Source organism: Grammomys surdaster, unplaced genomic scaffold (genome assembly GCF_004785775.1).
Source record: "Grammomys surdaster isolate TR1022 unplaced genomic scaffold, NIH_TR_1.0 198, whole genome shotgun sequence".
Lineage (NCBI taxonomy): Eukaryota > Metazoa > Chordata > Mammalia > Rodentia > Muridae > Grammomys > Grammomys surdaster.
The window spans coordinates 7,530,523-7,545,559 of NW_021604643.1; the positions used below are offsets into that span (position 1 = coordinate 7,530,523).

The 15,037-nt window shown below is 38.5% G+C and overlaps 1 protein-coding gene across 4 annotated transcripts in view; it reads right to left on the minus strand.

Annotated features, from left to right (window-relative positions):
• LOC114623514 (glycine N-acyltransferase-like protein Keg1) overlaps positions 1 to 13,850 on the minus strand; it is a 45,600-nt gene extending 31,750 nt beyond the window's left edge. For 2 of the 4 annotated variants that reach the window (XM_028770186.1, XM_028770189.1), the window contains exon 1: positions 13,742 to 13,850. The gene's annotated coding sequence lies outside the window, so the exon portion shown is untranslated. Of the gene's footprint in view, positions 1 to 12,901; positions 12,926 to 13,741 lie in introns of those variants that run through there. The other 2 variants (XM_028770187.1, XM_028770188.1) reach the window with 2 other exon arrangements.
• Between the last annotated feature and the right edge of the window lie 1,187 nt (positions 13,851 to 15,037).

Below are 15,037 nucleotides of genomic sequence, written 5' to 3' on the forward strand. Positions count from 1 at the left end.
CTTTCTTTCTTTCTTTCTTTCTTTCTTTCTTTCTTTCTTTCTTTCTTTTGTTCTTTCTTACTTTTTTCAAGTACCATCACCCTGACTTCTACAGTGATTTCACCAGTTTACATCCCCAACAGCAGTACACGGGTTCCTGCTTTTTCGACAGCCTCTTCAACATTTGTTAGCATTTATTTTCTTGATGATGGTCCATCCTGACTGGGGAAAATAGAGTCTCAAAGCAGTTTTAATTTGCCTTTCCTTAGGCATTGACGACTTTTTAAAGTATATAGGCTATTTGTACTTTTTAGATCTGCCTATGTGGCTCATTAGCTCCTTACTGATTGAATGATTTGAATTTTGAGTGTTTAATTTTTGTAGTTCTTTATACTAGATATCAACCCCTGCCTGATGTGTAGGTGGGAAAGTTTTTCCTCATTAAGTAGATGGTGGGGTCACTTAAGTGATGATTCCTCAGCTGTGCAAGAAGTTTATTATTGGATTCAAAACTCCCTTCTTGACTTCCCTTCTGCCCCCTACCTGGTCCTTTGGCTGGGGCAGACACCTAGCTGGTCTGCTCCTGTGGAGACACCATATCCTGAGCCATCGTAGAGGAGCTACTTCACTCAGAGCAGAGGGTAAGAAAGCTTTCCCACTATCCTACGCCCCAGAGTTACAACTGGGAGGCAAGGGGGCTCAGGACCCATCAGCCACCCAAACCCCACCCCTCAGGAATATCATTTCCCTTCCACCCCCTTCCTGGTCCTTAGGCTGGGGCAGACACCTATTTGGTCTGCTCCTGTCGAGACACTGTATCTGAGCCACCGTAGAGGAGCTATTCCACTCAGAGCAGTTGACACCTAGCTGGTCTGCTCCTAAGAAGACACCATATCCTGAGCCATCCTAGAGGAAGCACTGCACTCAGAGCAGCAGGATCTCAGGATCCCAGAGGCAGCCTAGTACGAGGAGTTCTTCCACCAAGGAGCTTAGGATCACAAGATCACAGAGACATCTGAACTCTGAGGAGTTCTGACACTAGCAAGATAACTGGAAAAACAGGATCCATTCAGAGACAGTGAGTTCAGGTAACACTAGAGTTAACCAGATGGTGAAAGATAAGAGCAAGAACATAAGCAGAAACCAAAGTTACTTGACATCATCAGAATCCAGTTCTCCCTCCATAAGAAGCCCTGGATACTCCATCACAATGGAAAAGCAAGATTCAGATTTAAAATCACTTCTCATGATGATGATAGAGAATTTTAAGAAGGACATAAGTAACTCCCTTAAAGAAGTACAGGAGAACATAGGTAAACAGGTAGAAGCTCTTAAAGAGGAAATACAAAAATCCCTTAAAGAACTGCAAGAAAACACAATGAAGGAATTAAACAAAACCATCAAGGATCAAAAATGGAAGTAGAAACAATAAAGGAATCTCAAAGGGAGACTACCATGGAGATAGAAAACCTAGGAAATAGGTAAAGAGTCATAGACACAAGCATCACCAACCGAATACAAGAGATAGAAGGGAGAATCCCACGTGTAGAAGATACCATGGAAAACATTGACACAACTGTCAAAGAAAATGCAAAATGCAAAAAGCCCCTAACCCAAAACATCCAGGAAATCCAGGACACAATGAGAAGACCAAACCTAAGGAAAGTAGGTATAGATGAGAGCAAAGTTTCCCAACTTAAAGGGCCAGTAAATATCTTCAACAAAATTATAGAGGAAAACTTCCCTAACCTAAAGAAAGATGTTCATGAACATACAAGAAGTCTACAGAACTCCAAAAGACTAGACCAGAAAAGAAATACTTCCTGTCACATAATAATCAAATCATCAAATGCACAAAACAAAGAAAAAATACTAAAAGCAGTAAGGGAAAAAAGGTCAGGTAACATATAAAGGCAGACCTATAAGAATTACACCAGACTTTTCTCTGGAGACTATAAAAGCCAGAAGATCCTGGACTGACATCATACAGACCCTAAGAGAACACAAATGCCAGCCCAGACTACTATACCCAGTAAAACTCTAAATTACTATAGATGGAGAAAACAAGATATTCCATGACAAAACCAAATGTACGCAATATTGTCCCACAAACCCAGCACTTCAAAGGATAATTGATGGAAAACGCCAACACAAGGAAGGAAAACACAACCTAGAAAAAGCAAGAAAGTAATCTTCCAACAACCCCAAAAGAAGGTAGCTACACAAACATAATTCTATCTCTAATAATAAAAATTACAGGAAGCAACAATCATTTTTCCTTAATATCTCTTAAAGTCAATGGACTCAATTCTCCAATAAAAAGACACAGACTATCAGACTGAATACACAAACAGGACCCAGAGTTTTGCTGCATACAGGAAATGCAACTCAATAACAAAGACAGACACTACCTCAGAATAAAAGGATGGAAAATGATTTTCCAAGCAAATGGTCCCAAGAAACAAGCTGGAGTATCCATTCTAAATAAAATAGACTTTCATGCAAAAGTAATCAAAAAGTATAAGGAAGCACACTTCATCCTCATCAAAGGAAAAATCTACCAAGGTGAACTCTCAATTCTGAACATCTATGCTCCAAATGCAAGAGAACACTCATACATAAAAGAAACTTTACTAAAGCTCAAAGCACACATGGCACCTCACACAATAATAGTCAAGGATTTCAACACCCCACTCTCAGGAATGGACAGACCATGGAAATAGAAACTAAAGAGAGACACAATGAAATTAACAGAAGTTATGAACCAAGTGGATTTAACAGATACCTATAGAACATTTGATTCTAAAACCAAAGGATATACCTTTTTCTCAGCACCTCATGGTACCTTCTCCAAAATAGACCATATAATTTGTCACAAAACAGGCCTCAACAGATACAAGAATATTGAAATAATCCCTTGCATCCTATCAGATCACGATGAACTAAGGCTAGCCTTTAATAATGACAAAACCAATGGAAAGCCCACATACATGTGAAAACTGAAGAACACTCTACTCAATGATGACTTAGTCAAAGAAGGAATAAAGAAAGAAATTAAAGACTTTTTAGAATTTAATGGAAATGAGGACACATCATACCAAATTTGTATGACTCCATGAAAGCAGTGCTAAGAGGAAAACTCATAGCTCTAAGTGCCTACAAAAAGAAACTGGAGAGACCATACACTAACAACTTGACAGCACATCTAAAAGCTCTAGAACAAAAAGAAGCAAATACACCCAAGTGGAGTAGATGGCAGGAAATAATCAAACTCAGGGCTGAAATCAACCAAATAGAGACAGAAAGAACTATACAAAATATCAATAAAACCAGGAGCTGGTTCTTTGAGAAAATCAACAAGATAGATAAATCTTTAGCCAGATTAACCAGAGGGCACAGAGACAGTATCCAAATTAATAAAATCAGAACTGAAAAGGCAGACATAATAACAGAAACTGAGGAAATTAAAAAAATCATCAGATCCTACTATAGAGGCCTGTATTAAACGAAACTGTAAAAACCTGGATGAAATGGACAATTTTCTAGACAGATACCAGGTATCAAAGATAAATCATGAGCACATAAACCATCTAAACAGTCCCATAACCCCTAAGGAAATAGCAGTACTTATTAAAAGTCTCCCCAACAAAACAAAAGCCCAGGATCAGATGGTTTTAGTGCAGAATTCTATCAGACCTTCAAGGAAGACCTAATACCAATTCTCTTCAAACTATTCCACAAAATAAAAACAGAAGGAACAATATCCAATTCATTCTATGAAGCTACAATAACACTCATATCCAAACCTCACAAAGACCCAAAAAAAAGAGAACTTCAGACCAATCTTCCTTGTGAACATCGATGCAAAAATACTCAATAAAATTCTTGCAAACCAACCGAATCCAAGAATACATGAAAACAATTATTCATCATGATCAAGAAGGCTTTATCCCAGGAATGCAGGGATGGTTCAATATTCAGAAATCCATCAACACAATCCACTACATAAACAAACTCAAAGAAATATACCACATGATCATCTCACTAGATGCTGAGAAAGCATTTGACAAAATTCAACACCACACCCCTTCATGGTAAAAGTCTTGGAAAGGTCAGGAATTCAAGGTCCATACCTAAACATAGTAAAAGCAATATACAGCAAGCCAGTAGCCAACATCAAACTAAATGGAGAGAAACTTGAATCAATCCCACTAAAATCAGGGACTAGGCAAGGCTGCCCACTCTCCCCCTACTTATTCAGTATAGTACTGGATGTCCTAGCCAGAGCAATTAGGCAACACAAGGAGGTCAAAGGTTTACCAATATGAAAGGAAGAAGTAAAAAATCTCACTATTGGCAGATGATAGGATAGTATACTTAAGTGACCCCAAAACTTCCACCAGAGAACTCCTAAACCTGATAAACAACTTTAGCAAAGTGGCTGGATATAAAATTAACTCAAGGAAGTCAGTAGCCTTCCTGTACTCAAAAGATAAACTCGCTGAGAAAGAAACTATGGAAATGACACCCTTCACAATAGTCATAGATAATGTAAAATACCTTGGTGTGGATCTAACCAAGTAAGTAAAAAACCTGTATGACAAGAACTTCAAGCCCCTGAAGAAAGTAATAGAAACAGATTTCAGAAGATGGAAAGATCTCCCATGCTCATGGATTAGAAGGATTAATATAGTAAAAATGGCTATTTTGCCAAAAGCAATCTACAGATTTAATGCAATCCCCATCAAAATTCCCACTCAATTCTTCACAGAGGTAGAAAGAGCAATCTTAAAATTCATTTCAAATAACAAAAAACCCAGGATAGCGAAAACTACTCTCAGCCATAAAAGAATTTATGGGGGAATCACCATCCCTGACTTCAAGCTGTACTACAAAGCAACAGTGATTAAAAAAAAAAAAACAGCTTGCATGGTATTGGAGCAGAGACAGGCAGGAGGATCAATGGAATAGAATAGAAGACCCAGAAATGAACCCTCCATACCTATGGTCACTTGATCTTTGACAAAGGAGCTAAAACCATCCAGTGGAAAAAAGACAGCATTTTCAACAAATGGTGCTGGTCCAACTGGAGGTCTGCGTATAGAAGAATGCAAATTGATCCATACTTATCTCCTTGTACAAAGCTCAATTCCAAGTGGATCAAGGACCTCCACCTTCTGAAACTAATAGAAGAGAAATTGGGAAAAAGCACATGGGCACAGAAGAAAAGTTCCTGAACAGAACATCAATGGTTTGTGCTCTAAGACCAAGAATTGACAAATGGGACCTCACAAAACTGCACAGCTTCTGTAAAACAAAGGACACAGTCAACAGGACAAAGCGGCAACCAACAGATTGGGAAAAGATCTTCATCAACCCTACATCCAATAAAGGGCTAATATCCAAGGTACACAAAGAAGTGAAGAAATTAGACTGTACACAATCAAAGAACCCTATTAAAAATGGAGCACAGAGCTAAACAAAGAATTCTCAACTGAGGAAGCTCGAATGGTTAAAAAGCACCTAAAGAAGTGTTCAGCATCCCTAGTCATCAGGGAAATGCAAATGAAAACAACACTGAGATTCCACCTCATACCAGTCATAATGGCTAAGATCAAAAACACAGGTGACAGCAGATGCTGTTGAGGATGTGGAGAAAGATGAACACTCCTCCACTCTTGGTGGGATTGTAAGCTGGTACAACCTCTATGGAAATCATTCTGGTGGTTCCTCAGAAAATTGGACATAGCATTACCTGAGGACCCAGCTATACCACTCCTGGGCATATACCCAAAAGATGTTTCAACATACAACAGGGACACATGCTCCACTATGTTCATAGCAGCCTTATTTATAATAGTCAGAAGTTGGAAAGAACCCAGATGTCCTTCAACAGAAGAATGGATGCAGAATATGTGGTTCATTTATACAATGGAATACTATTCAGCTATTAAAGCAATGAGTTCATTTAATTCTTAGGCAAATGGATGGAGCTGGAAAATATCTGAGTGAGGTGACCCAATCTCAAAAGAACATACATGGTATGCACTCACTGATAAGTGGATATTAGCCCAAAAGCTCATAATACCTAAGATACAACACATAGACCACATGAAACTCAAGAAGAAGAAGGAAAACCAACGTATGGATGCTTTGGTCCTTTCTAGAAGGAGCATCAAAAGATTCAACCAGAGCTCCCAAAGTCTAAACCTCCAGCCATAGAGCACAAAGGGAGGGACTCATGTCTCCACCTGTATAGGTAATTGAGCCTTGTCAGACATCAGTGGAAGTGGAGAGCCATGATCCCCTAAAGTTTGGATTCCCTAGTGTTGGGAAATTCAAGAACAGGGAGATGGACTGGGAGGATGTTTGGGGCACACCTCAAAAATATACTCCTCATAAATATAGGAGGAGGGGGTACTGGATAAGGGGTTTTGGGGGAGAATGGGAGAAGAGATAACATTGAAAGGTAAATACGTATAATATCCAATTTAAAAAAAAACAGATAAAGTGTCTGGAAAAAAAAGAGAGTTTACTTATTTCAAATTATTTTCAAAAGTTTCTAGGAGATGCTAATTGGCTAAGATCTTATTTTAAGCTCTCCACAAAAGAATTTAAGTCTCTGTTTAATATTCTCAATAGAGATGTAAATCCTAATTTCCCTCAACAATTAATTGACAAAAAAGAAGTAATCTCACAAAAGAGTAGAAGAAGGTATTATTAATATTATATAGTCTGATTAGTTGTTGGCTGTTTTATAACAGTCCTTTGATAAAAGAGATTATTAACATAGATTTATGTTTCTTTAAATAGTGTCATCATAACTCTTTGAGTGTGGAAGGAGCAGCTGCTGGCACTTCTGCCCTGATTTTACAAGAACTCTGAAAAATTGGCTTTAAAAACAAAAGAGGGGGAATGGTACCCCTCCAGAAGGAGTCCCCCTTAAATACTCTCCATCATGACTTGTTCACTTTTAACTCTCTAAAACTGAAAGATCATGGCAAATCTGCTGCTGACTGCCTCTGACGTCACCAAGACCAATAAAAACTATGCCACAGGTATGTGGAAGGACCCTCTTACCTTTAAAGGGAATGGCCCAGACCCAGTTTTCTTATGGGGCCGAGGATTGATATGCCTGTCTGACACCACAGAAGGCACAGATAAATGGCTACCAAAAAGATTAATGAAATACTTAGATACCCCCAGAAAGCAGGTCAACCATAAATAAGATGAATAACAATTTACATCCAGGAAAGAGAAATCTCCCTGCGAATTCCCTTCTTTTTCCTTTCCAGGTAAAAATGAATCACCCGTTATGTCTGCTGTTAGAAGTTATAATCCAGATGCTGGCCTCCGAACTTATACTACTCAGATCTTTGACAGGCCATTGACAAGAACATCAAACAGCTAGAGATTGACATCACTAACCTGAAGAAATCCCTTGTTTCGCAGTCTGAATAGACCTCCAAATATCGCAAAGGACTTTATTGGACTTGATTTGCTCTTTAACAATAGAAAAGGCTGTGTACAGCTCTTGACTGTGTACAGCCCTTAAAGAAGAAGGTTGCCTTTACATAGACAAGACAAGGATGGTTAAAGAGAGCATGAAAAAGGTCAGAGAAGGTCCTGAGAAAAGACAGAGAGGGAAAGATAAAGATGAGTCCTGGTACAAGAACTGGTTTTTAGCCTCTCCATGGTTGTCAACCCTACTTCCTCCCATCTTGGGACCATTAATTGTATTATTGTTGCTTATTTCTTCTGGTCCCTGGGCCTTAAATTAGCTGACTAACTTTGTGAAACAACATATAAATAATTTGCTAGCAAAACCTATTCAGATACATTAACATAAGTTAGCTATGGATGACCACGAGACTTAAGATGAGGTTGTTACTCTATCCAGGGTGTCCCCAAAACCCATCTCCACCCAACCTCAAGAAGGGGACTCCGCCCCCCGCCCCGACCAAGCAGAGAGGGGCCACCCAGAACCCACACTGATTGGCGATCTGAATTCTTGTTTAGGCTGCAAGGCTAAACACTGCAAGGGAATATAAATAAAAGTTAGAAATATCTCTCTGGGCTCCCTGAGGGACAAGCCTGACTGCATAGGGGTTGATGTCAAAAGTATCCCCTCTCCAGGAAAAAGGCATCAGGATGAGTATCGCCCTCATGTCTCACTGGACAACGACAGGGGGACTGGAGCCATTACAAGGTCCCCTTCAATTATTGGAGGTCAGGCCTCTATCCCTGCCTTAGAAAGATTAGAATTGCTACAGCCCTTCTATACTTAGAGAAGGGAGGAGATGTCAGGGACAGCCCTGGTTATACACTGAAGGCCTAAAATCAGCCACATGCCTAAAATCAACAATAAACCTGTCATACATGTATACTAACACCAAGTCTTGTGTCTCTGTGGAAAAACATTGAAACAGATGGCTATAAGCTATTGTAAACAGGCAGCTTTAGTGAAAATTTACCAGACTGAGTAGTCATAGACCTTGGCAGATGATACCAACTTAGATAAGGACAAGTGAATCATAGGCAGTGTCACAGAGACCTGTACCCTGAACCTTCACCCAGCCGATACCAAGTCCTGAGTGATATCAGCATTCTCCCTGAAAAACCACGCTCCAATGTCATCCCCTTCCCCATGTCCTGGCTTTTTGTGTTTATAACCCCAGTGTGAATAAGTAAAAATTATGATTTGAAAATAAATGAATATATTTTAAAAAGAAAAAAAATTCTCGCAAACTGAAGCCAAGAACACATCAAAACAACCATCCAACATGATAAAATAGGCTTTATCCCAGGAATGCAGGGATGGTTCAATATTCAGAAATCCATCAACATAATCCACTACATAAACAAACTCAAAGAAAATATACCACATGATCATCTCACTAGATGCTGAGAAAGCATTTGACAAAATTCAACACCTTCATGATAAAAGTCTTGGAAAGATCAGGAATTCAAGGCCCCTACCTAAACATAGTAAAAGCAATATACAGCAAGCCAGTAGCCAACATCAAACTAAATGGAGAGAAACTTGAATCAATCCCACTAAAATCAGGGACTAGGCAAGGCTGCCCACTCTCTCCCTACTTATTCAGTATAGTACTGGATGTCCTAGCCAGAGCAATTAGGCAACACAAGGAGGTCAAAGGTTTACCAATATGAAAGGAAGAAGTAAAAAATCTCACTATTTGCAGATGATAGGATAGTATACTTAAATGACCCCAAATCTTCCACCAGAGAACTCCTAAACCTGATTAAAAAAAAAAAAAACTTCAGCAAACTGGCTGGTTATAAAATCAACTCAAAAAAATCAGTAGCATTTCTCTACTTGAAAGATAAACAGGCTAAGAAAGAAATTAGGGAGATTACACCCTTCACAATTGTCATAATATAAAATACCTTGGTGTGAACCTAATCAGAAGATGGAAAGATCTCCCATGCTCATGAATCAGCAGGACTAATATAGTAAAAATGGCCATCTTCCAAAAGCAATCTACAGACTCAAGGAATCCCCATTAAAATCCCAATTTAATTCTTCACAGAGTTAGAAAGAGAAATTCTCAAAATCATTTGGAATAACAAAAAACCCAGGATAGTGAAAACTATTCTCAGCAATAAAAGAACTTCTGGAGGAATCACCATCCCTGACCTCAAGCTGTACTACAGACCAATAATGATAAAAACTACATGGTATTGGTACAGAGACAGGCAGGAAGATCAATGGAATAGAATTGAAGACCCAGAAATGAACCCACACACCTACGGTCACTTGATCTTTGACCAAGGAGCTATAACTGTCCAGTGAAAAAAGGACAGCATTTTCAACAAATGGTGCTGGTTCAACTGGAGGACAACATGTAGAAGAATACAAATTGATCCACTCTTATCTCCTTGTACAAAGCTCAAGTCCAAGTGGATAAAGGACCTTCACATAAAACCAGATACACTGAAACTAATAGAAGAGAAGGTAAGGAAGAACCTCGAATACTTGGCCACAAGGGAAACGTTTCTGAACAGAACACCAATGGCTTATGCTCTAAGATAAAGAATTGACAAATGGGACTTCATAAAATTGCAAAGTTTCTGCAAGCCAAAGGACACTGTCAATAGGACAAAACAGCAACCAATAGATTGGGAAAAGTTCTTTACCAATCCCACATCTGATAGAGGGATGTTATCCAATATATACAAAGAACTCAAGAAGTTAGACTCCTGACAACCAAATAATTCTGTTAGAAATGGGGTATAGAGATTAACAAAGAATTCTCAACTGAGGAAACTTGAATGGCCGAGAAGCACATAAAGAAATGTTCAGCATCCTTAGTCATCAGGGAAATGCAAATTAAAACAACCCTGAGATTCCATCTCACACCAGTCAGAATGGCTAAGATCAAAATCTCAGTGATAGTGGATGCTGGCGAGGATGTGGAGAAAGAAAAACATTCCTCCATTGTTGTTGGGATTGCAAGATGGTGCAACCACTCTGGAAATCAGTCTGCTGGTTCCTCACAAAATTGGACATAGCGTTACCTTAGGACCCAGCTATACCACTTCTGGGCATATACCCAGAAGATGCCCCAACATATAACAAGGACATATGCTCCACTATGTTCATAGGAGCCTTGTTGATAATAGCCAGAAGCTGAAAAGAACTCAGATGTACCTCAACAGAGGAATGGATACAAAAAATGTAGTACATTTATACAATGGAATATTACTCAGCTATTAAAAACAATGAATTCGAGAAATTCTTAGGTAAATGGATGGAACTAGAAAATACCATCCTGAGTGAGGTAACCCAATCACAAAAGAACACACATGGTATTCACTCACTGATTATTGGGTATTAGCCAGAAGCTTGAAATACCCAAGATTTCTACTCACAGACCACATGAAGCTCATGAAGAAGGAAGACCAAGAGGGGGTGTTTCGGTCCTTCTTAGAAAAAGTAACAAAATACACAAGGGAGCAAATATGGAGACAAAGTATAGGATAGAAACTGAAGGAGGGGCCTTCTGGAGACCATTCACCTGGGTATCCATTTCATGTGCAGTCACCAAAGGTAGATGCTGATGTGGATGTCAGGAAGTGCATGCTGACAGGAGCCTGATATAGCTGTGTCCTTAGAGGTCTGCCAGAGTTTTACATATTCAGAGGCAGATGCTCACAGCTAACCATTGAACTGATCAACGGGTTTCCAATGGAGAAGTGAGAGAGAAAACTGAAGGAGTTGAAAGGGTTTGAGGCCCCATGAGGAAAGCAACAATACCAACCAACCAGAGCTCCCAGGGTCTAAGCCACCAGCCTGGGAGCACTTAGGGAGGAGAGATCCATGGCTCTAGCTGTATATGTAAGGGAGGATGACCCTGTTGGGCATAGGAGGGAGAGGAGATCCTTGGTCCCATCAAGGCTGGATGCCATGTGTGGGGGAATTCAAGGGAGGGGAGTTGGGAGTGTGGTGATGTAGGTAGGGGAATGTCTGCAGAGAAGCAGGAGGTGGGGCGATGGGATGGGGGTTTCCTGGGCAGGGGAGGGGGGAATAGGGTAAGGGAATAACATCTGAAATGTGAATAAAATATCCAATAAAAAATGACAAAAGAAAAAAGTCACTTCTTGAACTGTTCTTGTGTGCTTGTGAATCTGAGGTAAGGCGTGTATCACCACATTCTGCCTTCCAAGCACTGTAAGATCTCTCTGTTCCATTTTCTTTGTGTTCCCTTAAGAGGATAATTTTAAATCATACAATTTTAAGTTCACTGATTGTTCTCTTATTTGATACTTGTAGTTACTGAGTTTCAAGGAGAATGCATAATGCTATCCAGGTTCTTGAAGTTATGGCATAAATTGTTAAACCTATTTCCTTATCATCCTCTTGTTATCTGTATTCTCTGTGCAGTATTCCCTACCTCATTCCTGCTACTGTTACCATGTGCCCTTCTTTTTATTTCTTGATAAATTTAGAGCAGAGATATACAGATTGAGTTCTCTTACATTTTGTCCAAGATAATTATTTGGTTTTTGGAGTCACTCATGTGTATCGATGAACATATAGCAGAATCTATGGTCTCTAATAGATGATCATAGGAACACTTTTTCCTCTCAGTATGAGAAACAAAATGTTTCCTGACATTTACTCTGATGTCCTGGAAAATATCAAAATAGTGGGACTCTAATACCCCTATAGGCAGTCTCACTTTTTCTTTAGAAGCATTTTTTTGGTAGTCTGTCACAAACACAAAAAACAAAGTAAATTTTGGTATAAAATCATACACATTGCTATAATGCCTGCACACTGAATAACATAAGAGTGCTTGACAAATGCAAACACACACACACACACACACACACACACATACAAAATGATCAAGGACAATGGCAGCAACCACAAAAGCACAATGTCCAGTTAGTGCTTCAGATTGAAACCCAAAGAGGCTAAATGAATGGGAAGTCTTAGCATTGTCATAGACAAACTCCATTGTGGTTTTTAGGATCTTTAGACCGAGTTTTCATATTACTGAATATTTATCCAAGTAAATCAATTCAGAGAAAGCTAATCTAAAAAAATAGTTGTTATGGAAACATTATTAAGGAATAAAAGAAAAATAATTACAATGATTGTGTCCAAACGATGATGACATTATGGAAGTATAAGCTTACAATCTGTCAGTGCTATAAGGAACTATTAACACAAAAATCATGATGGATACATACAAGTGGAAAAGTACGAAATTAAAAGAAAAAATGTGATAAAGTAGTATGCAGACTTTGAAATTGATAATTATGACTTTATGCCCATCTAATATGAAATACACATTAGAATATGGAAGAATATAGAAACATGAGTTAAAAGGGAATCAATATTTTAGAGATAGTCTATCATGTGAGCTTATAGAACAAATCCCTAAGTTACCTTTCCTAAAGATCATTTCATTTACAGTGAAACCATTTTATATTCGTCTTCATATTTCTCAGTATATTCCATCTCAGACAGCATTTCATTCTCCTGTTAAGTATTTATCCAATGAAAGAGCTGACTACTGAAGAGCTAAAAAATTATCATCTGCCCAGCATCTCTGTACCATAGGTGCTGAATAAATAAATGTTAGCTAGATCAGCATGGTTTTCTTTGTTTTTCTTTTTTTGTTTTGTTTTTTGCAAATATTGCTAACCAAACATACTAGCCAGCTTTCACAATCTCTCTATAGTGCTTATCTGTTTGAAATGGAAACTTGCCATAGGTCTTTCAAAATATTTGACACCAGCAAACATACCAGACTGGATGGAGAAAAGCCCACAAGTCCTCAAAATTACACAGAGAATCACAGGCAACTGAGGATAGCTAGGAAGGAGAGAGTTTGCCTTCCCCTGGGAGGAGAACACCAATTGATTGCTCACTGTCAATCATCCCTAAAGACATAAATATAGGTAGCATTTTACAGATGGAACAGGTTATATTTAGAAATATGTATGTATATAAATAGATACAGACAATATCCATTAGTTTAAGAAGAAGCCATGAATTTGAAATAGCATGGAAGAGTACATGGAAGCTTCAGAAGGAGGAAAGGAAAGTGAGATATATTGTAAGTAAACTATAATCTCAAAATGAAAAAACAGATTTTCCCATGGTACACATTAGAAGGTATACATGCTTCTAAAGTTGAGCAAACTCCCCCTTTGCATTGCATAGGCACCCACATAAAAGATCACTGCTTCCTGTATAAGACCAACAACATTTGATTTTTCCTACCTCATATAAGGGAAAGAACAGGGAATCAGCATTCTTCCTTGATGAACCCTTACCTATAACTCTGTATTCACACAGAGAGCTTCCTCAGAACAAATAACAAGCAGTGCATCTTCTTTAAAATGCCAGTATTAGCAGTGTTTTGGTAAATGTTTTACAGAAATCTTTAGACTTAGAATGTACTGTGGACCTTGCCTTTTTTTTTTAACTAGAAAATGGGAAAACAAAACGCTGGCTATTTTGAGAGTCAGGAATATCCAGGTCCTTCCCATATATGTGTTGCCCAGAAAGATGACAGTGCAAATTTGAGAGCCAGATTGTGTGTGCCCTCTTGGCTTTGTTTACATTATTTTTTTCTGCTCACAGGAAAGCAACAGACTAGGTCTAGAAAGGATATGTGATTGTCTAGAAAATATAAATTTCCTCATTATTCCCTCTCTAATTGTCTACTGCACTAGCAAAATGGAAGCCAGAAATATTGGATGAAATTAGCTCTGCAAAAATTAGAGTTCCTTATCTATACACATACAGAACAGGCATCCTCATGTATACAGCAGCTGAAAGTTTCCTCCAAATTTCTGTCTCAAGCCTGTGTGTGCTTCCATCATTTTATAGTGATGCTGAACAGTCAGCAGTAACACTCTTTTTGACAAAGATTTATTTTATGTGTATGCATGTTTTGCCTGCATTAATTTATATGAAACACATGAATGCCTCTTGTATTTTTGTGAACCACATGAGTACCTGGAACCTGAAGAAGCCACAAGAGGTGTTGGATCTCTCTAACTGAAGTTACAGATGGTTATAAAAAGCTATGTGGATGCTGGGAATTGAAATTGGGTCTTCTGGAAGAGCAGAATATTTTTTTAATATTTCACACAACAGACCTCCCTACCACAGTACTCAGGCTTGTACTACCTTAAATGGATGAATCAGAAAAGAGTACTTTCTTAACTGTTTTCGTGAAATAAGTGTAAAAAGAAATGATTATCAATATTTTGTATATATTAATTAATGCTGGTAATTAATATGATAGCAGTTATTCCTTAACTAGCTAGTTCCTCAAGTAATCACACAGACACCTTTTAATATTTCAACGCTTAGGCCTTAGCTGGGTAGACTCTTAATTAGCTCAATTAAGTTAACTGACCACCTAGCCCCATTCAGCCACATGGCTAGTTCTTTTCTTCCTCCTAGGAAGTCCCACTTATCTCTCTCTATTGTCCAATCACAGGCTTTATAGCCTTCTATTGAGCAATTAATTTGGGGAGCAACATTTCCATAACAACAGTGTACATG